We start from the raw sequence: 25,695 nt of genomic DNA, 5'->3' as shown, positions 1-25,695 counted from the left end.
CGGCCTATGACATATATGAGTCCTTGAAAATGACTCATGAAGGAAATGCTCAAGTCAAGGAGACTAAAGCTCTCGCTTTAATCCAGAAGTATGAAGCCTTCAAGATGGAGGATGATGAAGACATTGAAAAGATGTTTTCAAGATTTCAAACTCTTACTGCTGGATTGAGAGTTCTTGACAAGGGATACACCAAGGCTGACCACGTAAAGAAGATCATCAGAAGCTTACCCAGAAGATGGGGTCCTATGGTAACTGCATTTAAGATTGCGAAGAATCTAAATGAAGTCTCTTTGGAAGAGCTGATTAGTGCCCTGAGAAGTCATGAAATTGAACTGGATGCAAACGAGCCTCAAAAGAAAGGTAAGTCTATTGCATTAAAATCCAATATCATGAAATGCACTAACGCTTTTCAGGCTAGAGAAGAAGATCCTGAAGAATCAGAATCTGAAGAAGAAGATGAACTGTCCTTGATCTCCAGAAGGCTAAATCAACTCTGGAAGAACAAGCAAAGGAAGTTCAGAGGCGTCAGAAGTTCAAAAAAATTTGAACGTGGAGAATCTTCTGATGACAGAAGATTTGACAAGAAGAAGGTCATGTGCTATGAATGCAATGAGCCTGGACACTTCAAGAATGAATGTCCAAAACTTCAGAAGGAAAATCCCAAGAAGAAGTTTCATAAGAAGAAAGGTCTTATGGCAACCTGGGATGAGTCAGAAGATGATTCAGACTCTGAAGATGAGCAGGCTAACTGTGCGCTGATGGCGACAGAAGATGACGGATCAGAATCTACATCAGAATCAGATTCTGAAGAGGTATTTTCTGAACTTACTAGAGATGAGTTAGTCTCCGGTCTAACAGAACTTCTGGAATTCAAGTCTCAGATTAGTCTCAAATACAAAAAGCTGAAAAAGCTATTTGAATTTGAAACAAAGAAGCTTGAGTCGGAGAATTCTGAATTAAAAGAAAAACTTTTAAAATTATCCAATAATGTTGGATCTCCTTCTGATTCAGAAAAATCCACTCCTAGCCTAAACCATATTCTGAAAGAATATGATTTAAGTTTCAGGAAGTTCTTATCTAGAAGTATTGGCAGAAGTCAGCTAGCTTCTATGATATATGCTGTGTCTGGAAACAAAAGAGTCGGCATTGGTTTTGAGGGTGAAACCCCATACAAACTTGAACCTGTTGATGAAATGAAATTCACATACAAGCCATTGTATGATCAGTTCAAGTATGGCCACTCCCATGATATTAGGCACACTTCACATGCTCAAAGTTTTCACATAACACACACCAAAAAGCATGTGACACAACCTAGGAAATATCATGAAACTCACATTAAAAATTATCATGCTGTTCCTCCTATTGCTTACAATGTTAAACCCAAGTTCAATCAGAACTTGAGAAAATCTAACAAGAAAGGACCCAAGAAGATGTGGGTACCAAAGAAAAAGACTATTTCTTTTGCAGATTCTCTTGGCGACAAAGAAGATAAAAGTCAACATGTCATGTCACCTGGACTCAAGTTGGTCTCAACACTTGAAGGGAAGAAGGACTGTCTTCCAAGTTCTGGTACTTAAATCTGTTGAAGAAACTATGTTCGTAGGAGATCAGAAAAGAAAGTTTATTAGTCTTGGAACCATTTGTTTTGTTTGTTTCTAAAGCAATGATGTTTCATTCTTGATTATTTTGAATGCTCTAAATGCTACAGAATATACAATATTGAAACATTGATTGTGGACGAATCAATAAATATCTGGTTTGATGATAAGCTTGTTTCTGATGAAACAAAGCAGCTTAAGAATTTCTGCAGATACAGTTTTATCTTATCAGAAGCTGCAAAACAAAGAAGTGAATCTCCAGAAGCTGTGTATATCAGAGGTAATGGATCAGAAGATCATTCAGATTTACATCAGCACACTTCAGAAGGAGTGTTTCCAGAAGAGAAATTTGATCAATTCAGAAGCAGTGATCGAAATCAGAAGGCGTAAAGCCTATTGAATATTTCACACCTGTCATCCATTATCTGATGATGCACACGTGTCTGTATGATGTGTACAAAGCGTGCAGTTGAAAAGACATCGACCTAGGTAACTGCTCTAAATCATTTCTTTTACCACGATCTCTCTCCTCACGTCACTCGTCATTTAATGAAAATGATTTCTTTTGATTCTGAAACTATTCATTTTGTTTATTTATTCTTTTTCATTCTCTATTTTATATTCGTCTCTTTATATTCATTTCAAATCATATCATATATCTTTTTCGCTCCCTTGTCTCTCTTTATTCTTGCATTCTCTCGTTTGAAAAGTTCTTAGCCGTTTTCTAAAACCCTAATCGAAAACCCAGTTTTCTCTTCTTGTTCGTCTTTTGTTCATTCTGCATCCATGGCTGCCTTCTCATCCCAAAATGTTGATACATCTGTTCCTCACCATCTCCAAGAAGAAATGTTGCAACTTACTCCTGTTGTTTCATGCTCTATTCCCAAGGACAAATTAGAAGTTCTATGTGAACTTATTGTTGATTTTGACAACCTTGAAGAACATGCATTTCATCTTAAAGAAGACATCATCTTTCAAGGATGGACCTCGTTGTTTGCTGAGTTCGTTGGCCCAGTTTATCCGGATCTTGTCAAGGAGTTCTGGGCACATGCTGTGGTTGCTCCAAAATCTATACTTTCTTTCGTCCATGGAAAGTTTGTTGTTATTACTGAAAACATCCTAAGAGTGATGTTTGATCTGAAAAACCCTGAAGGGGCTTTTGAGATTGATCAAAGGGCAGATTTGGGAGATGTTCTATCCACTCTCTATCCAAATGTCAAGAAAACAAAAAGCGTCAAGGATTTGAGAGATGTCTACAAAATCTGGACAAAGATCCTTCTTGGGTGCTTCTACCATAGGAAAGGAACACATGCCGCGGATTTCATCAATAATGAGCAAAGGTATATTCTTTATTGCATTGCCACTAAGAAGAAGGTTGATGCGATCTACATCATCTTCAACCATTTGTGGAAAGCAGTAAAGGATTCCAGAAACGCTTTCAGAGAAAAAGGTGGAACAATCATTCCTTTTGGAAGGATTATTTCAAATCTTTTGGTGCATTCAAAGATTGTTGAAAGCTTGGAATCTGAAGGTATTGTGAAAGACCTTGCTGTCACATCTGGGGCTTGTCTGAATGCATTTACTTTGAAGAAGATGAAAGTAATTAAGGCTATCAGTAAGACTCCCCAACCTCTTGCTGATACAAGAATCAGAAGAGCACCTGTTCTTGCTGAATTTGAAACTTTCTTCAACTGTGAGGTACCTATAGTCAAAACGAGGTATCTGTTATCACAAGAAGAAAATAAATATCTCAAAAATCAAGAGAAGGGTGCTCCAATGAAAATAAATAAGAAGAAGGAAGAAAGGACTAAAAGAAAGCATGATTATCCTTCTGCTGTCTCTAAGAAACAAGATGTTTCTAAAGAGTTCATTGCAAAGGTTGCTAAGTCTGTCTCTGATGAGTTTGAGAAGAAAGGGAAAGAAGCTGTTGAGAAGAAGAAAACAAGAAAAAGGAAGATGATTCTTCAAGAGTCAGATGAAGAAAATGTCTCTCAAGAGGCTGAGAATCAACCAGAAGTTCTGGCATATGTCAGAAGGAAAGAAATCTCTAGCGGCAAAGCAAAGATTATTGAAGAGCCGAAGAGTAAGAAGCAGAAGAAGACTGAGGATGTGGCCAAAGCTTTTCTGAGAGGTTCCAAAGGTATATGCATTTCTGAACCTGATTCTGTTCCTGCTGTTCGTTCAGAAGTTACACCAATAGAGGTTGTCCCTACACCTGAACCAGAAAAAGCCACATCAGAATCACCTGTTTTTGTCCATGTTCTTACACCTCCATCTTCTCCTATAACCATTCCTTCCTCTCCACCTACCATCAATCCTGTTCTGGATATACCACCCCTTCAAACTCTCTTTCCATCTCAACCTTCTCCCAATGCCACCTTTGAACATACTCCCTCCACCTCTCAAAACAATCTTTGTGATTCTCCTTTTCCAACCTCTGCATCACATGAGCAGCTGCTCCGTGATTGCAACTACACTCCCAAGCCTCGTCCTGAAGCTGAAGTGGTAGTGTTAGATTCTGATACTGAAGCAGAATCTTTTTATAGGTTGGATAGAGAACCTCATCCGTACTTCACTTCCAACCCTGCCTTTTCAAATACCCAAATAAAATTCCGCCCTGTATACCCTATTGGTGTAGTTTTTGAAAAAATAAAGAGGAATCTCAGAAGTATCTTTGATACTCTCAGAATTGCTGAAAGTTCTGGATTGAATGATGTTGCTATGCGGAACTTCTGGAGGATCTTTCGCAGAGAATCAGATGCTCTGTTTTTAGAACTTCAGGAAGCCTGTGTGGCTGCTGCCCCACGACCTCGTGGAATTCTAAGGAATTATGAAGACTTCTGGTTTGCTAGTCTCAAAGGAAGACATCTGTTGGAAGAGAAGCCCTTCTTGGATGAGATGGAACAATTAAGACTGGCTGCTGAAATGGAAGCAAATCCATGCAGGGATATTGTTATCTTTATTCCTGATTATCCTGTTCTGCTCGGAGACGTTAAGACTCTCTTTAACTATCTGAGGGAAAACCCTTCTGAGAAAGACCCAAGCTTGGTCATTCCAGAAGTTGTTGACCCACCAGAAGTTGAAGGTCCTTCTGCTCCCAGGAATCTAGCTGCCATTCTTCAGGCACTTGAGAATGGAGACTCGGAAATTCCTGCTGCAGAATATGGAGATGCTTCTATGCAAGAAGCAGATGTTGAAGATCATGTTGCTGAATCAGATCCTGTTGAGGAAATCCCTGCAAATGATCTATCCATGGAAGCTACAGATCAAGTTGCTATTCCTGTGGTTGAAAGCGGTGAAGCTTCTTCTGATGAATCTTCTCGTCTTGCAAGGACTCTGGAAGAAATTCAGAAGAGACAGGATGAGCAAAGCTCACTCAATGCTGAGTATAGAGCTTTCATGGTGAGGCAAGATGGACACAACAATGAGGTTCAAGAGATGCTGGCCAAGATCTTGTCAAGGCTAGGGTCATCTTAGATTGAGTCTGTGTTGTTTCTTTTCATTGCATCTGTTTTTGTGCATCTGATCTTACTTATCTTCATGTACTTCTGTACCTGCTGTTTGAACTTCAATGAAATCATCTTCTTCCTCTGTGTGTTTCGTTTTGTTTGTCTCTGAATCTTTTCTGTTTTTTGATGATATGACAAAAAGGGGGAGAAATATGTGATAAATGATTTGATTTAATCAGTTGCTTTTACTAACAAGGACTGCAAGTTCTATATGGTTTAAGTGTTTTGCAGGTATAAAGAAGTGAAGAGAATCTTCAAAGCAAACACAAGAAGCAAAACCATAAGAAGTGTTATTCTGTAAAAAGAATAAGCTCATGGAAACTGAAGCAAGCTAAGTGCTGTCAAGCTTCAGAAATCAGAAGCAAGAAAGAAGAATGAATCAGAAGCACTGATAATAGAATTTGATCCATATTTGTCTATTTGCTCTGACAAAATTCTATTTGCTCTGATACATTATTTTAGCCTATATGGCTCTGATACATATCATGTGTTCTAATATACATTTTATGTTCTGACTCGTTCATGCTGACTTTTGTCGTTTAGTTTTTGTTCTGTAACATTTCAGGATGTAGAGATGCTCTGATGATGCTCTGGTACATTCAACAATGTTCTGATACAAATCTAGCATGAAGTGATGTTGGTAGAAATTCAAAGCTCTGAAGCTATCCGAGGGAAGCAGAAATCAGAAGCTGTGAATGTTCTAAAGATCCAGAAAACTCAAGCTCTGAAGCTGTCCTAAATGGAAGCAGAAATCAGAAGCTGTGAATGTTCTGAAGATCAAAGAAATTCAAGTTCTGAAGCTGTCCTAAATGGAAGCAGAAATCAGAAGCTGTGAATGTTCTGAAGATTAAAGAAATTCAAGTTCTGAAGCTGTCCTAGATGGAAGCAGGAATCAGAAGCTGTGAGTGTTCTAGGGATCTAAAGAAATTCTAGTTCTGAAGCTGTCCAATGGAAGCAGAAGTCAGAAGCTATGAATTCTCTGAAGACAGAAGCTTATGTGATCGTCTCTACCGAAATAATCAGGGAAGTCTTTTATTAAAGTTCTTCGAGTATTTATTTCAGGGGGAGATTATTTATCTCAGGGGGAGATTGTTAATCTCAGGGGGAGACATATTCATATGCTTATGCTATAGCTGTGTAATTTGTCTTTTGCCGTCTGCTCTTTTTGATCGCAAATTCATATCATTTATATATGTTTTTGTCATCATCAAAAAGGGGGAGATTGTTAGAACAAGATTTGTTCTGATCAATTATCTTAGTTTTGATGATAACAATAATATGAATTTTGCTTAAGATAATATGGTACTCTAATCCAATGCAATTTCCTTTTCAGGAAATATATAAAGAGTATGCATAATTCAGCGCTCAGAAGCTTTGTCTTAAGGGTTCAGCATGCAACATCAGAACATGGTCTGGCAAGACATCAGAAGATGGTCGAAGCAGAATCAGAACATGGGTCTATGGAAGCATCAGAAGAACATGAGATCAGAAGCACTGAAGTTCTGATGGTATCACGCACAGAAGCACTTCAAGGTCAGAAGATCAGAAGATGCTTTGCACCAAGCTGTTTGACTCTGATGATATTCAAACGTTGTATTCACAAACATCAGATCAGAAGGAAGTACAAGTGGCAAGCTACGCTGACTGACAAAAGGAACGTTAAAAGCTATTAAAGGCAACGTCAGTAGACACAGCGTGAACAAGGCTCGAGGTAGTTGACAAAAGCGTATAACATTAAATGCGATGCTGTACGGAACACGCAAAGCATTAAATGCACTCAACGGTCATCTTCTCCAACGCCTATAAATATGAAGTTCTGATGAGAAGCAAGTTTAACGATTCTGAACAAAATAACTCATATTAACTTGCTGAAACTCTGTTCTATTCAAAGCTCAGAATCTTCATCTTCATCAAAGCTCACTACATTGCTGTTGTAATATATTAGTGAGATTAAGCTTAAACGTTAAGAGAAATATCACAGTTTGTGATTATAGCTTTTAAGAAGCAATTGTAATACTCTTAGAATTGATTACATTAAGTTGTAAGGAACTAGAGTGATCGTGTGGATCAGAATACTCTAGGAAGTCTTAGAGGGTATCTAAGCAGGTTGTAACTAGAGTGATCGTGTGGATCAGAATACTCTAGAAAGTCTTAGAGGGTATCTAAGCAGTTGTTCCTGGAGTGATCAGTGTGTGATCAGAAGACTCTGGAAGACTTAGTTGCTGACTAAGTGGAGAACCATTGTAATCCGTGCGATTAGTGGATTAAATCCTCAGTTGAGGTAAATCATCTCTGCGGGGGTGGACTGGAGTAGTTTAGTTAACAACGAACCAGAATAAAAATAACTGTGCAATTTATTTTTATCTGTCAAGTTTTTAAAGCTACACTTATTCAAACCCCCCCTTTCTAAGTGTTTTTCTATCCTTCAATGTGTCGAGAGCACCCAGAGTCCAGGTACCATGACATGCTTTCCTTTGTCTTCTTTGCAGCCAAGGATATCTGCAACAGGAATAATCTTTTCCTTAGGTACCCATATTTTCTTGGGTCCTTTCTTGTTAGTTCTCCTCAAGTTCTGATTGAACTTGGGTTTAGCATTATAATTAACAGGAGGTACAGCATGATATTCCTTAGGTTGAGTCAGAATATGGTTCAGACTAGGAATGGACTTCTCTGAGTCAGAAGGAGATCCAATATCTTTGGATAATTTTAAAACTTTTTCCTTCAATTCAGAATTTTCCACTTCCAACTTCTTAGTTTCAGAATCAAATAGCTTTTTTCAGCTTTTTGTATTTGATACTAAGATGAGCCTTGAGTTCCAGAAGTTCTGTTAAACTGGGAACTAACTCTTCTCTAGATAGTTCAGAAAATACCTCTTCAAAATCTGATTCTGATGCAGATTCTGATCCATCATCAATTGTGGCCATCAGCGCAATGTTTGCCTGCTCGCCTTCAGAGTCTGATTCAGATTCAGATGAATCTGAATCATCCCAAGTTTCCATAAGACCTTTCTTCTTATGAAACTTCTTCTTGGGATTCTCCTTCTGAAGCTTTGGACACTCACTCTTGTAGTGATATGGCTCATTGCACTCAAAGCACGTGACCTTCTTCTTGTCATATCTTCTGCTTCCAGAAGATTCTCCTTTTTCAAGCTTCTTAGAACTTTTGAAGTTCTTGAACTTCCTATGCTTGCTCTTCCAAAGTTGGTTTACCCTTCTGGAGATCATGGACAGTTCATCTTCTTCTTTTGATTCTGATTCTTCATAATCTTCTTCTTCAGCCTGAAAAGCGTTAGTGCATTTTTTATAATTAGATTTTAATGCAATAGACTTACCTTTCTTCTAAGGTTCATTAGCATCCAGCTCTATTTCATGACTCCTCAGAGCAGTGATCAACTCTTCAAGAGAGACTTCATTCAGGTTCTTGGCAATTTTGAATGCAGTCACCATTGGATCCCATCTTCTTGGCAAGCTTCTGATGATCTTCTTGACGTGATCAGCCTTTGTGTATCCCTTGTCAAGAACTCTTAATCCATCAGTTAGAGTTTGAAATCTTGAGAACATTTTTTCAATGTTTTCATCATCCTCCATCTTGAAGGCTTCATATTTCTGGATTAAAGCAAGAGCTTTGGTCTCCTTGACTTGGGCATTTCCTTCATGAGTCATTTTCAATGATTCATATATGTCATAGGCAGTTTCTCTGTTTGATATCTTCTCATATTCAGCATAAGAAATAGCATTCAGCAGAATAGTCCTACACTTGTGATGATTTTTTAATTCTTTCTTTTGATCATCACTCATTTCTTGTCTTGTCAGCTTTGCTCCTCTAGCTTTCATTGGATGTTTGTAACCATCCACCAGAAGATCCCATAAGTCACCATCTAATCCAAGAGAGTAACTTTCGACTTTATCTTTCCAATATTCAAAGTTTTCACCATCGAATACTGGTGGTCTAGTGTAGCCATTGTTACCATTTCCATTGTGTTGCTCAGCAGAGCCAGATGTAGATGTAGGTGGTGGAGTCTCAACCATCTTGACTTAGTGTTTTTTTCTTCCTACATCTTTTCTAACACGATTAAGTGCTTGCACCTTAGAACCGGCGCTCTAATGCCAATTGAAGGATAGAAAAACACTTAGAAAGAGGGGGGGGGTTGAATAAGTGTGACTTTAAAAACTCTTAAGATAAAAACAATTGCACAATGATTTTTATCCTGGTTCGTTGTTAACGAAACTACTCCAGTCCACCCCCTTAGAGTGATTTACCTCACCTGGGGATTTAATCCACTAATCAACCTTGATTACAATGGTTTTCCACTTAGATACCTTCCAAGTCTTCTAGAGTATTCTGATCACACCTTGATCACTCTAGGAACCTTTTACAAATTAATGTAAACAAATTCTTACAAGAGTATTACAATGCTTCTTAATAGGCTATAATCACAACTGTGATATTTCTCTTAAGTTCTAAGCTTAGACCTCACTAAGATATTACAACAGTAATGAAGTGAGGTTGAAGATGAAGTTTGATAGCTTTTGAGTTCAGCAGAGTTTCAGTAAGTTTGAAAGAGTTGTTCGTAAATTGGTTAAACTTGCTTCTGATCAGAACTTCACTATTTATAGGCGTTTTGAGAAGATGACCGTCGGATGCATTTAATGCGTTGCGTGATCCGTACAACATTGCATTTAATGTTTCACTCTTTTGTCAACTACCTCGAGCCTTGCTTTTCCTGCTTTAACTGACTTTGCCTTTAATAGCTTCTAACGTTCCTTTTGTCAGTCAGCGTAGCCTGCCGTCTTGTACTTGCTTCTGATCTGATCTTTGTAGATACATCATTTGAATTAATCAGAGTCAAATAGCTTGGTGCAGAGCATCTTCTTGTCTTCTAACTTTGAAGTGCGTCTAGCGTGATACCATAAGAACTTCAGTGCTTCTGCTTTTGATCTCAAGTTCTTCTGATGCTTCAATAGACCATGTTCTGATTCTGCTTGACCATCTTCTGATGTCTTGCGAGAGCATGTTCTGATGTTGCATACTGAACCTTCTGAGTCAGTGCTTCTTAGCGCTGAATTGTGCATACTCATCATATATTTCCTGAAATGGAAAATGCATAGGATTAGAGTACCACATTGTCTTATACAAAATCCATATACATTGTTATCATCAAAACTAAGAATATTGATCAGAACAATTCTTGTTCTAACATACTCTTCTTGAACATATAGACTTCTCTTTTTATATCTCTAGTCCGGATGTCTTTAAGCGTATTTATCATAGTTTTCCTTGATCTTCTGACAGCTTCTGGGATTTGGTTCTGAACAATGATCTCCTTTTGGATGAGCATTTTGGGATTGTGAATGAGGGTAACGATACGGTTTGACATTAACTGGAGCAGTGTTAGGAAAAATAGGTATGTGGTGGTCATGGGGGTGGGTTGGGGGTAGGCCTTGGGGTTTTTGAAAGATAGAAGAATAAGTTTTAATGATGGCAGAAATTTGGTTGGATAAGGTAGTAGGTAAGGTATCAAGAATGTTGTTTGCATTGGGCTGTGAATGATCATTTTTATCATGAGAAGGTTGATAAAGAAAAAGGTGGATTGAAGCAACCGAACCTGTTTGTAAGAGGTGGCAGAAATTGTTGTAGGTAGATGGTGTAATGAGGGTTTTAGTGTCGCTGGTGATAGTAATCTCATTGTTGTTATAGGTGAAGATATCTTAGGAATGGAAAAGTCAGCCAAGAGAGGTCCTAGTGTGCGTAACGATTCCATGCCGAGGATAACATCCGCACCTTCAATTGGCAACAAGTGAAAAGGTATTGAAAAAGAAGTGTTTTGGAGTTTGATTGGTACCTTTGGGCAAATACCCGAGCAATATAACTTAGAACCGTTGCCAACCATGATGGGGAAATTTGGAATTTGTTGTGTTGGAAGTTTCAAATGCTGAGCAATCCGTGGCTGGAGTATATTATGTGTACTACCTGTGTCAATCAGAACTGCCACATCAAGACCATTGATGGAACCTTTAAATTTTAATGTTTTGGGAGAAAATTCCCCATTGGCAGCTTGAGGGAAAAGTTGAAAATATGTTTCATCTTGTTCAATGGAGGAGTGTTGTTCTTCAACATTGTCAACTATGTCTTGGCTAGTCACGTCCTCATCCTCCACCAATAATAGGAATTTTCCAGCTGTGCATTTATGACCTGGAACGAATTTCTCGTCGCAATTGAAACATAGTCCTTGGGCGCAACGTTCTTGTAACTGAATATTGGACAGTTTTCTGATGGGTAGTTTGATGGGTTGGGCTGGGTTAGGGGTTTTTGGAGCTGGTGTGAAATTATGTGTGGTTGGTGCTGTTGGGCTGGGTCTGGTGGAATTGGAAAAGGGTTTTTGGAACTTGGGCTTAACATCCCTTAGTTTAGATTCAATTAGCTTTGCAAGCCCAACTGCTTGCGAAATGGAAGCTGGTTTGTGAATGGTGAAGCAACTGGAAAAACTCATCGAAAAACAATGAAGTCGCCATCGAGTGTTTATTTATCCCAAGAGAAGGGAAAGGAAAACATCTACTAAAACCTATAAATAAACAAACAAACAAAGGTCTACGACCTAGAGAAAAGGGTAAGGGAGTCGGTTACGCAAGGGGAAGGGATTTGCACCCCTCACGTCCGTCGTACTCGACGGGATCCACTCTTGTTCGTTCTAATCTATGGGTGTTTATGAGTCTAAATCTTAAAGCTAAATGCAATGCATGGCAAAAGAAAGAAAATAAAACACGGGGAAAAGAAGGAATATTTACAAAGTGTGCTCGTTCGGACCCCGCGATCCAATGCCTACGTATCCATTAAAGGAATCAGAGCAGCCGTAGTTCGGCTCAAAAGTTTCTGTATTTTTTGTGTTTTTTAGGTGGACAGAGGTTAAGATCACATCCCAACGTTGCTCGACCTTTGGAGAATCACGCGCCTAAGTAAGGGAAGGACTTAACATATCCTTAAAAGAAAAAGAAAATTGGTTTGTGTTTTTTGATGTAGATAGAGGAGATCTAGAGCCCATTGCAAGGATGCCCACCTTTCTCCACATTTTAAGAGTCTGAAACTTATTAGATATTTTATGTGTTTTTCATGGAATGTAGATAGTGGTGAATTAATCCCAATTCAAGGATACTCACCCTTCTCCACTTATTAAGTTTTTTAGTTGGTATTTATTAGAGGGAAATGTGGATAGTGGTGAATTAAATCCCAATGCAAGGATACTCACCCTTCTCCACTTATTTGATATTTATTAAGTGTTTTTAAAGGTTGAAAAGAAAAAGATGACCTAAACTAAAAGGGAGACTAAAAAAAGTCCTAGAAGTTATCATGCTTGGATAAGATCCTAAGGTCTAATGACTTTGAAAAGTCAAGTCCTAAGGGAGCATGGAAAAAAAGAGACAAGCAAGGATAAACACAAGCAAACTCAAGATAAACAATGTGTATTCAAGATACACCAAGAGATACACAAGTAATAAAAGAGACAATGTAGAGATACACTCAAACAATGTCAAGAAACAATAAACACAAATCATCAAGAAGACATGCAAGGATACACACAAGCAATGTCAATAGACAACCAACATAAATCAAGAAGAAGACATGCAAGGATACACACAAGCAATGTTAATAGACAAGATATCACAAAGAAAAGAAAACGGCACACAAGCCACATTAAATAAACCACATAAGGAAGTACTTATCCATCAAACAATGGCTCATTGATCCCTCAAAAGATCTCACCTCACAACAAAATTAATCAAAACAAGCTATCACTAATTAAGTAAGAAGCAAATAGCACCTAAATGACCAACAAAAATGAAAAGCCAACAAGCATACACAAACAAGAAGTAAACACTTCAAGAACATGAGATAACCATCTCAATCAACAAAAACAAATATTTAACAAAGTAATGAAATCAAGAGAAATGAGTGGAATAAAATCAAATACAAGAATTTAAAATACTAACTAATATTTTTTGGATTTTTGAAAATAAGAACAATAAAATCTAAACTAACATGTTTTTGGTATTTTTTAGAAATTATTTATATCAATTAGAAATTAAAACAACAATCAAAATAAAACTAAAATGACAACAATTTAAAGGAGATGGGATTAAAAAGTAATCAAATTGGGAGGTGTAAAAACAAACTAGGCGCTGGGCCCAATTGGGACAGGCCCAAAATGAAATGGAGCTGACTCTAGGGGGGATTTGGGCGCTGAAGAATAGGGTGTGCAAGAAGAGGAATTCGGACTGGGCTAGGAAACAAAAAGAAAGTTGGCCCAAAATAATAAAACTAAAGGAAACCCTAATCTAAAGATGGGGTAGTCCGCCCCCAACTCAAAAATTTCCTCTCCATCTTTTTCCTCACGTTAAACCTCTATCCTCACGCCTCTCACTTTCTGTTTCTCACTTCTTCTCTCAACCGAATCCCCTGTTTCAATTTCTAACGCCCTCTCTCTGACCAGGGCCGTCTCAAGTAATTTGGAGGCCCTGTTCTAATATTTTAAAAATCTCTATTAAAATTTGAAAAAAAAATCATAGATTAACAAATACTAACATTTTGAGTTTCAACAAAAGAGTTGTGAGTTTTATATATGTATATTTTGAAATTAAGTTAATTTATCAATTTTTGATTTTTTTCCATATTCAGGATTAAGCTTTTAAATATTAAGAGATGATTATCAATTTGTAGATAAAATCGCAAATTAAAATTAACAATAAAAAAGAATTTAAAAATAAATTTATAAAATAGAAAGATTAAAAATTATATTATAATATATAATATACACTTGAATTTTTAGATTCCGATGTGTCCATGCAAAATAATAAAAGTATAATATTAAAAAATATAAAAGTTCAATATTTCATAAGAACAACTTTATATTATAGCAAAATCTCACAATACATCTTAAATATTTAAAATTTAAAATATATTAATAAATTAAGTTTGAATTAGGTAGGATATATTGATGAGAACATAAATAATTAAGATATTGTATTGATATCTATAAAAAAATCAATAAAAGACATGATTTTTAAATCATTACAATTCATATTATGTTTATTAGTAATAATAGGAATTAAGTATATGAGCTTTGTTATTTAGAAATTGATAGAAAAAAAATGAAATGTGTACATGTTTTTGTTTATTGGTTGTTCCGTGAAAAATTTTATAAGTTTGATTGATTGATTGAATTTATTATGTAACTTTATTACTACTGTTATCTAATCACAAAATCACAAGTTTTAGAAAAAGTCGAAATTAATTTTCTTACAATTTACTATGTGCCCAAGCCTTGAATTTGGAGGCCTAGTACTTTTGGAGGCCCTGTGCTGTGGACCAGACCGCACAGGGGTATAACCGGCCCTGTCTCTGACTCAAACAATCAAACTCCAAACTCATCTCTCATAGTTTCAAAATTCTTTATATTCAACTTAAACAACAACAAACTCGTCTCTTCTCTCAATCTCTCTGTATTTCACGTTTCGTAAATCAAACAATAACAACATAGCATTTAATGGCATCACAGCAACGGTACAAAGCAAGGATCCATAACAATATATTGGAAAGGAGGCATGTAATAAGAACAACAATCAACAAGCTCTCTTCACATAAATGACAACAACAACACTAGAGCTCACAATCAAGAACAAAAAGCAATGGCATCAATCGCATAGCAACAAAATAGCAACAATAATAGCATATCAATGCGTATGAGGAGAGGAAGAGAAGACTTACAAGCTCGGAGCTAGTCCGAGATTTACGATCCTGCTAACAAACAAGATAACCAGAGGTAATATTTTATGCTTCTTCTTCTGAATGATTCTATGAGCAAGCATCGTTACCGTTGTTTTGAAGAGCCAAAATAAATGGCGATGTCGGTGATGATGAAAATGGCGTATTATCGATGGTTGAGGTTGTCGTGAACGTATGGAATGAGTTAAGTTGCTGTTGAACCGATGTTGGAGGATGCTGATGGTGTATTTGCGTCTGAGTTGTGTTGTCACGGTGATTGTTAGTGCGTTGGATGATGTTGGGATCTGCAGGCTGTGAGATTTTGTTGTTGTCGTGAATATTTGCTGGAGGTGATGCTGTGATGGTTTTGGTGATGAGTAAGAGATTGATGATGCAGGTTGTGTTGTGTAGCGTGTTGAAGGTTCTGTGTTGTAGTTTCAATTGAGTTATGAATGAGGTGTAAATGAAGGTTTATGTATATTTGTAGGTAAGTTTGAAAGTTTGTATAGAGTGAATCAATGGATATGAAAGTTTGGAGGAAGCATTCTGGAGTTCATTTGACAGAGTTTCTTTACTCACTTCTTCCTCCCTTTTTCACGTGGTGATGGTCTCATTATATAGGCTATGAAGAGTGAGGGCATAAAGGAGAATTTGGGTGCGAATTGGGATAAGATCAAATGGAATAATTCTGTTATAGTGGAGGATGCAATGTTGATTTTGTGGGATATTTGAGAGTGGAGAGGGAGGAGGAACGAGTGAGCTGGTACTGTGTAAAGAATTGGTTATTTTTTTGTCTTTTGTGATATTCTAGAAGAAGATGATGTCATAAAATATAATTTGGTGATGTATGAGAATTGAATGGAATTTCTCTCCTCTTGCTGCATAAATCGTGAATGCTTTGGTATGGTGTGGTCCCACAACTTCTTGGCTTGCAATCAAACATGGCTTAATGGCTTGGACCAACTTTGTTAATCGGCCTGGAAACATCTTGAATCTATTTGGGCCTTATTATTTGCACCTAAAAATACAAAACAAAAACAATGGCAATAATAATAATAATAATAATAATAATAATAATAATAAGTTAAAAGAAAGAAAATTGATTTTAAATTTTAATAGAAATTCAACTTAGAAAACTAAATCGAATTAAGATTAAAATTGTAAAAACCTATAATATTAGTAGAAATGAATGAAATATTATTAAATCGAGAAATCTAGTAAAAAGTGCAAAAATGAATATGAATGTATTATTATTATTTTTTCTTTATTGAGGTGCAAATATGCTAATGTTCTAATGAAAGTATGCAAATGGTATGCAAAGCCTTATGCTGATGAAATGCGAAAAATAAGCCAGATAGCAGCGACATAGGAGGGCAAATTTTGGGGTGCAACAGCTGCCCCTATTTAATCGTCTTAAACTTGAAGGTGAGATTGGCGTCAGCCTTTCGATCATTCAAGGTAGAAGAGGATTAAATACAAAGTGAACCAAAAAATTTGCGCTCCGAAGAACAGGTGGATGATATACAGCTTTGTGTGCCTCCACTTAACCAAGTTTTGACAAGTAAAAAGAACAATATCTCGAAGGATCTCCACGAAGGGGAGAGAAACAATGTTGCACATCTGCAAAAGGCAAATGATTGGTGGGAAGGGCGCTTGACCAAGCGTACTTGCAAAAGGTGTATACAAAATTCACTGGGGGAAAATACTTCTCTCGCAACGGCAGAGAAAAAATTTCATGGAGATTTACAAATGAAAAACTCTAGAAAAGATAACCAGATGTTAGAGAACAACTGTTGGAGAGTATATGGTGACCACCTATAACTCAGGGATAAGGAATTCATGACATGAGGGTCAGAAAGAAATGCGACACGAGGGTCATTATCGTCGATAGGGTTACCGGGAGACAAGTTTATTGGAAAAAAGTTCATGATAAGGTTACCAACATCAGTATAATTACCGGAAGGCTTCAATCAGGTGATTTGGAAAGAAAGGATATCAATGTAGTTGACATCGGTAAGGTTACCGGGGTGTTATAAAAGAAATCTAACAAACAGTGAGGTCACTGACAACAGTAAGGTTACTGGAAGACATCAATCAGGTGATTTGAAAAAAAGATAGCAAGGTTGCTAGCAACGGTAAGGGTACCGAAAAGCGATAATTGGGTGAAAAGAAAGGTAGCAAGGTTGCTAACGTCGGCGGGGTCACCAGGAAACAAATGAGGTAGTGAAGTTAACAATCTCGGTGAGGTCACCTGAAGACAATAATTAGGTGATTGGAAAAGATAAACACCTTCATCAGTAAGGGTACCGGGTAGAAAACAAGAGTGTTTTGATAATAGTAAAGTTTATGGACAACGGTAAGGGTACCAGAAGACTTCAATCAGGTGATTGGAAAAGGTAAACACTTTCAGGTCAAGAACATCGGTAAGGGTACCGAAAGACTTCAATCACGTGAATGGAAAAGGTAAACACCTTCAAGTTAGGGACATCGGTAAGGGTACTGGAAGACTTCAATCAGGTGATTGGAAAAGGTAAACACCTTCAAGTTAAAGATAACGGTAAGGTTATCGGGAAGCAGATGGATAGTATGGTATTAGTAGTAGTTTTTTTTGGAAAAGTTTGTATTTGTAGGATGACACAAGGTTAAGAAGGTTTACAGAATGCAACAATCAAGAAGAAATTATTTGAGGAAAACTTGTGGGGAATACCACTCGGGATACCTGAGGAATAAAGAGTTCTCTTCGGAGAAGTTACACCAACCTACCTGGGGAAGCAAAGGGTGCTTGATAAAAACTCGAATCTGGATTATGCATCGATGCATGTTTGAATTTTTTCTTTTTAGCGTAATGCTCCACCTAAGTGGAAATGCTACGCATTTTTAGAGGATGTAATGCAATATGCAAAGGTAACAACCAGGAGCTCGAAGTCTTCTGACTTCTACTGAGGAATGCCAACCATCTGGACTTAAATCTTTTAACATTTGCTGAGGATAGAGAAACATCTCTAATGCTAAAAGTCAAACAATCTAACTTCTGTGAAGGATAACGATCCTGACTTCCCAACATTCTCTTCGAACTCACCAGTTTCTTAGCTTGCGCCTGGACTTAACCTGATCAACCCTTGAACAGGAGGAAATACCCCTATATACTTCCTTGCCCCAGTCTGCAGGGCTTCTGAAGGAACTCTCCTTAAAAGGATTTCCTGAGATTTATTCCCTTGTAGGTAGCATGCCCCAGTATTATGAACTTTGAAACAATGCCCCTGACTGACCAGTGTTGGAGGTAGCTTCAATGACTCTTGGGTGATTGCCCCTGATTACTTTCACTTCGTTCGAATCTTGACCTGATTGCCCCAAATTGACTGAATTCCTACTCAATGTAGTATTATCACTGAAATATGGTGTTCATGCTCAACGGAGTCTTTGACAATATATTTCCTTGCTTCATGCATGTGAAAAGAATGAGTGACTTCATCTTGAAAGTAGGCTACCCCACAACCATGCTTCTTTAACTTGACATTCTTCATGCTCAAACAAATACTTGAAGAAACCATTCCTTTGCAAACTTTAAACAATCAACTTTTGATTTTTTCAAACTAGTCTTCTTTTACTCAACGAAGTCACTGGAAGATATGCCCCAGATTAAGATCATTCTTCAAAGAGATTTTCTCTTCAATAGGTCCCTGAAGCAGCCTTTCACTCGGGATGATATAACAATTCATCTGATGCTCATTATGCAAGCTTCTTGGATGTCAAACAATTTTTATATGCAAAGAATGTTTATTATGAGAATGATAATTCTAATTCAAAGCCTATGTTTGTCTTGAAACTTAAAAAGGCTTTTTTATTGAAAGGATGTTGTAACACCAATTTTTTTTCTTTTTGTATGAAAGATGGTGCGATACCAACTCAAAAGGTTTTAGCGAGCCTCATAGGAGTCAAATTACCGTACTCCCATTTACAATATGCTTTCGAATTAACCCATGCTTCAATTAGGGCTTTTCAGGGTTGTAACGTGGCTAGGTTCACGGTTTGAGAAAAAAGCTTTTTAGGCTCGAAATTATTTGGTGCCCACCCCCTTCGTGATGTTCTTCAGTCCTATATTCAGTTAAGTCGATGTAAGCGATCATCTTTCAAGACGGGTTTTGGAATGATTGAGGAATCAACAAGATTCTTTGGACACGGTAGTCACTCATATTTTGTTTCTCTGGTGCATGATCACACGACATTGTTCTTTTGCTGAGAATTTTTAATTCTTTTAATCTTTTTGCGCCTTTCAGGCTTTTTCATCATTTTTTTCGCTTTTTCATTCCCTAACTTTTGCATGGACAAATTCTTCTAAATTTTGATTTTGAAGTCCAGCGGGATGACCTGATTTTTTTTTTGCCTAAGTCACTTGTTTTCAAGTTTCGACTTAGCAGGCTTTGCTTTTTTTTCTTTTTTTCTCTCTTTTTTTTCGGAACAAGTCGTGTGATCCTGAGTCGTTTGAATTGCTGGAAACTGATGGTGTCTGCCTAATTCCTTGGTCGGTGAGGAATAACCATTGTGGTATTGACCACCTGATGTGAGGGATATCCATTGCGGTTTTGACTTCCTCAACATTTTGAAAGATAAACATTATTGTATCCTTAGATGCGCACTCCTGAACGCTTAATTAGATTAACTGAATACTACCCTCCCCTGGGTTAAATGTGAGGGTTTTTTTTTGAACAGAAAAAGAAACTCCTACTTCAAGGCTCAAAGGGGTTAACAAGGGTCTATCTCCCTTATATCTCCATTGTTTGGGGATTTGAAACAATGCCTGTACATCATCAGCAAGGTTTTATTCAAAAGCATGCTGTTTGGAATTCTTGGTATTGTGTTCATCATCCTCCCTCAAGAGGTATTTCGCTTTGAACAAGAGTTAAGTATCATAAAAAGAAAATAAAAGCAAATAAGAGAAAAAACAAATGGGTTATTTTAAGACAAACATATTCAATGTATTATGATTATTATTCAAAAACAAACAAGTTTTGCATACAAGATAGTACTGAATAAAACAAGAAAGATTACATATGAGAATGAAAATGAACTAAAGATGCCAAAGTTGAGGAGACTTGACTCCGTCTGGACTTGTTGCTTCTGATGATGCACTTTGCAGTCTTGACATCAACTCAGGCGAGGAAACTTCAATTTATGCGCAAATCATTTGGCGTGAAAGAAATTGCCTTGGAATCAATGAGATTCTGAACTGTGCCTTTGAACAAGTTGCAACCTTCGATTGTATGACCAGGTGCCCTAGAATGGAACTCACAGTAGGCATTATGATTGTACCCTTCAGGATAAGGAAAAGGAGGATGCCCGAGCTGCTTCAATTCCACTAGAGAATTTTGAAGTAAATGAACTAGCAACTGACTGTGCGGCATAGGGATTGGGTCATGCACTTTTCTTGGCCTTCTCAAATTCTTCCTACCTTACGGCTTACGCTTTTGTCGATTATTTCGCTGCTGCTGAGCATACTGAACATAAGGAACATGATTTTGTTGAACAAACTAAACCAGTGGTTCACTGATAGTCAAAGTACAAATCTGTGGATCATCCTGACTAGGAGTAGCTTCTGTCATCTGATAATAAGGTATCTGAACTGGAGAATAAGCCTGAATTTCCTCTTCAACTCCGGAAGTCGTACTTGTTTCTTTATCATCCTGCTCTGGGAATTCAAAAGTAGTAGCAACATCCTGATTCTTACCAATCTTAAGACCATACTCAATTCTCTCTCCTACGACAACCAAAGATGAGAATTCAGAAGCGGTACATCCAACCATCCGATTCAGATATGGATCTTGCAAAGTATCCATGAACATGTCCACACGTTCTCGTTCCAAAAGGGGAGGTTGAACTCTGGAAGCTGATTCTCTCCATCTCTGTGCATACTCTTTGAAAGTCTCATCATCCTTCTGAGTCAAACTCTGAAGCTGAATTCTGGTAGGAGCCATATTACTATTATGCTTGTAATGCTTGAAAAAGGCTTCGGCTAAATCTTTCCAAGTTTGGATGTTGGTCCTTTCAAGTTGGGTATACCATTCAAGAGATGCTTCACTGAGACTCTCCTGAAAGAAATGCATTAGAAGCTTGTCATCTTGCGCATAAGGAGCCATCTTGTTACAAAATGCCTTGATGTGTATCAACGGACAACTGGTACCCTTGTACTTCTCGAAGTTGGGGACTTTGAACTTAGCAGGAATCTTAACACCAGGCACTAAGCGTAAACTAGCAGCATCTAAACCAAGGGAATTACGACCCTCCATAGCTTTCAATTTTTTATCCAAAAGACGAAGCTTACCCTCATTTTCATCCATCGGGAACCTGAAGGTATCATAAGACGAAATAGAAAGATTCTTAAGGTGTAGAGCCTCGCTGACGGGAGTTAGAAGAGTGTTTCTAACATTCTGATTCAAAGGAACCTCGTGGGTAAGATTAATTCCTCTTTGATGAACCACACGTGGACCAACAATAACATCTGATCTCTGAACAATCTGTCCCAATTCTTCTTGTCCACGGGAGACAAGTTGAATAGCTTCCGTAAACTGACCCATATTAGTCTCCATCTGAGCCCTAAACTCTTCCATCTTTGTCTGAATTTGTTCCATGATAAACCTTGAATGTCGGGAAATCAGTTTCGCGGTCTTCTAATTCTGAATAAAAAGTCAAGGTGCGAATGAGCTCCTGGTTGAAATGCATGATTATGCAATGGATAACAAAATAAAAGAATGCATGCAAAGAAACCACGGGTTCAAAAGATCAACATCCGTAACAACGTATCAACCTATGAATAACTGATGTACAAGCTGGACATCTTGCCGCACTGTTTTTGAATAACTAATATGTCATAGAATCCGAGGTTTGACGTAGTCTCAAGAATACCAAGTAATCTCAGAGTACCAAATAACATCAAGACAGCATCTGTACCTGTTAAGATCAATCCCACCCCAACTCACGGGTTGCAGACTAGGCTAGGGTAAGGTCAAAAGGTCCACAGACTACTAGCGGCTCGTGTGGACGTACTAATGTCGTAGCAGCATAATGTTCATGACAATAATATCCCACAACGGAACCTTCATCTGAGCGTGGCTCACATGACCGCACTAAACAGACCTGCACCTGAATAGCCGTCATGACTCCACTCTATCCCTAAGTTTCCTAGGTGACATCTCTGGCCGGGGTACGGGGCCTTTTACCTCATAGTAACAAACCCACCCATCGAAGAGACAGACAGCAGCAGTACGATAATAATATATGGAAAGCAGTAAAATGCATGTACATATATATACAAGTAAGGAAATAAAGCAATAAACAAATAAACACCCAAGGAAAACAAAACAAACAAGAGCTAGGATCGACTCACTAAGTGCGGACCCGCAATAGGCAACGTCCCCAGTGAAGTCGCCAGCTGAAGCAACTGGAAAAACTCATCGAAAAACAATGAAGTCGCCATCGAGTGTTTATTTATCCCAAGAGAAGGGAAAGGAAAACATCGACTAAAACCTATAAACAAACAAACAAAGGTCTACGACCTAGAGAAAAGGGTAAGGGAGTCGGTTACGCAAGGGGAAGGGATTAGCACCCCTCACGTCTGTCGTACTCGACAGGATCCACTCTTGTTCGTTCTAATCTATGGGTGTTTATGAGTCTAAAGCTTAAAGCTAAATGCAATGCATGATAAAAGAAAGAAAACAAAACACGGGGACAAGAAGGAATATTTACAAAGTGTGCTCGTTCGGACCCCGCGATCCAATGCCTACGTATCCCTTAAAGGAATCAGAGCAGCCGTAGTTCGACTCAAAGGTTTCTGTATGTTTTTGTGTTTTTTAGGTGGACAGAGGTTAAGATCACATCCCAACGTTGCTCGACCTTTGGAGACTCACACGCCTAAGTATGGGAAGGACTTAACATATCCTTAAAAGAAAAAGAAAATTGGTTTGTGTTTTTTGATGTAGATAGAGGTGATCTAGAGCCCAATGCAAGGATGCCCACCTTTCTCCACTTTTTAAGAGTCTGAAATTTATTAGATATTTTATGTGTTTTTTATGGAATCTAGATAGTTGTGAATTAAATCCCAAGGCAAGGATACTCACCCTTCTCCACTTATTAAGTTTTTTAGTTGGTATCTTTTAGAGGGAAATATGGATAGTGGTGAATTAAATCCCAATGCAAGGATACTCACCCTTCTCCACTTATTTGATATTTATTAAGTGTTTTTAAAGGTTGAAAAGAAAAAGATGACCTAAATAAAAGGGAGACTAAAAAAAGTCCTAGAAGTTATCATGCTTGGATAAGATCCTAAGGTCTAATGACTTTGAAAAGTCAAGTCCTAAGGGAGCATGGCAAAAAAGAGACAAGCAAGGATATACACAAGCAAACTCAAGATAAACAATGTGTATTCAAGATACACCAAGAGATACACAAGTAATAAAAGAGACAATGTAGAGATACACGCAAATAATGTCAAGAAACAATAAACACAAATCATCAAGAAGACATGCAAGGATACACACAAGCAATGTCAATAGACAATCAACATAAATCAAGAAGAAGACATGCAAGGATACACACAAGCAATGTCAATAGACAAGATATCACAAAGAAAAGAAAACGGCACACAAGCCACATTAAATAAACCACATAAGGAAGTACTTATCCATCAAACAATGGCTCATTGATCCCTCAAAAGATCTTACCTCACAACAAAATTAATCAAAACAAGCTATCACTAATTAAGTAAGAAGCAAATAGCACCTAAATGACCAACAAAAATGAAAAGCCAACAAGCATACACAAACAAGAAGTAAACACTTCAAGAACATTAGATAACCATCTCAATCAACAAAAACAAATATTTAACCAAGTAATGAAATCAAGAGAAATGAGTGGAATAAAATCAAATACAAGAATTTAAAATACTAACTAATATTTTTTGGATTTTTGAAAATAAGAACAATAAAATCTAAACTAACATGTTTTTGGTATTTTTTAGAAATTATTTATATCAATTAGAAATTAAAAACAACAATCAAAATAAAACTTAAATGACAACAATTTAAAGGAGATGGGCTTAAAAAGTAATCAAATTGGGAGGTGTAAAAACAAACTAGGCGCTGGGCCTAATTGGGACAGGCCCAAAGATGAAATGGAGCTGACTCCAGGGGGGGTTTGGGCGCTGAAGGATAGGGTGTGCAAGAAGAGGAATTCGGACTGGGCTAGGAAACAAAAAGAAAGTTGGCCCAAAACAATAAAACTAAAGGAAACCCTAATCTAAAGATGGGGTAGTCCGCCCCCATCTCAAAATTTTCCTCTCCATCTTTTTCGTCACGTTAAACCTCTATCCTCACGCCTCTCACTCTCTGTTTCTCACTTCTTCTCTCAACCGAATCCCCTGTTTCAAATTCTAACGCCCTCTCTCTGACTCAAACAATCAAACTCCAAACTCATCTCTCATAGTTTCAAAACTCTTTTTATTCAACTTAAACAATAACAAACTCGTCTCTTATCTCAATCTCTCTGTATTTCACGTTACGTAAATCAAACAATAACAACATAGCATTTAAGGGCATCACATCAACGGTACAAAGCAAGGATCCATAACAATATATTGGAAAGGAGGCATGCAATAAGAACAACAATCAACAAGCTCTCTTCACATAAATGACAACAACAAAACTAAAGCTCACAATCAAGAACAAAAATCAATGGCATCAATCGCATAGCAACAAAATAGCAACAATAATAGCATATCAATGCGTATGAGGAGAGGAAGAGAAGACATACAAGCTCGGATCTAGTCCGAGATTTACGATCCTGCTAACAAACAAGAAAACCAGAGGTAATATTTTATGCTTCTTCTTCTGAATGATTCTATAAGCAAGCGTCGTTACCGTTGTTTTGAAGAGCCAAAATAAATGGCGATGTCGGTGATGATGAAAATGGCGTATTATCAATGGTTGAGGTTATCGTGAACGTATGGAATGAGTTAAGTTGTTGTTGAACCGATGTTGGAGGATGCTGATGGTGTATTTGCGTTTGAGTTGTGTTGTCACGGTGATTGTTAGTGCGTTGGATGATGTTGGGATCTGCAGGCTGCAAGATTTTGTTGTTGTCGTGAATACTTGCTGGAGGTGATGCTGTGATGGTTTTGGTGATGAGTAAGAGTTTGATGATGCAGGTTGTGTTGTGTAGCGTGTTGAAGGTTCTGTGTTGTAGTTTCAATTGAGTTGTGAATGAGGTGTAAATGAAGGTTTATGTATATTTGTAGGTAAGTTTGAAAGTTTGTATAGAGTGAATCAATGGATATGAAAGTTTGGAGGAAGCATTCTGGAATTAATTTGACAGAGTTTCTTTACTCATTTTCTTCCTCCCTTTTTCATGTGGTGATGGTCTCATTATATAGGCTATGAAGAGTGAGGGCATAAAGGAGAATTTGGGTGAGAATTGGGATAAGATCAAATGGAATAATTCTGTTATAGTGGAGGATGCAATGTTGATTTTGTGGGATATTTGAGAGTGGAGAGGGAGGAGGAACGAGTGAGCTGGTACTGTGTAAAGAATTGGTTATTTTTTTGTCTTTTGTGATATTCTAGAAGAAGATGATGTCATAAAATATAATTTGGTGATGTATGAGAATTGAATGGAATTTCTCTCCTCTTGCTGCATAAATCGTGAATGCTTTGGTATGGTGTGGTCCCACAACTTCTTGGCTTGCAATCAAACATGGCTTAATGGCTTGGACCAACTTTGTTAATCGGCCTGGAAACATCTTGAATCTATTTGGGCCTTATTATTTGCACCTAAAAATACAA

This window comes from Vicia villosa, linkage group LG6, assembly GCF_029867415.1.
Source record: "Vicia villosa cultivar HV-30 ecotype Madison, WI linkage group LG6, Vvil1.0, whole genome shotgun sequence".
NCBI classification, from domain to species: Eukaryota; Viridiplantae; Streptophyta; class Magnoliopsida; order Fabales; family Fabaceae; genus Vicia; species Vicia villosa.
This window is presented reverse-complemented; position numbering follows the sequence as displayed.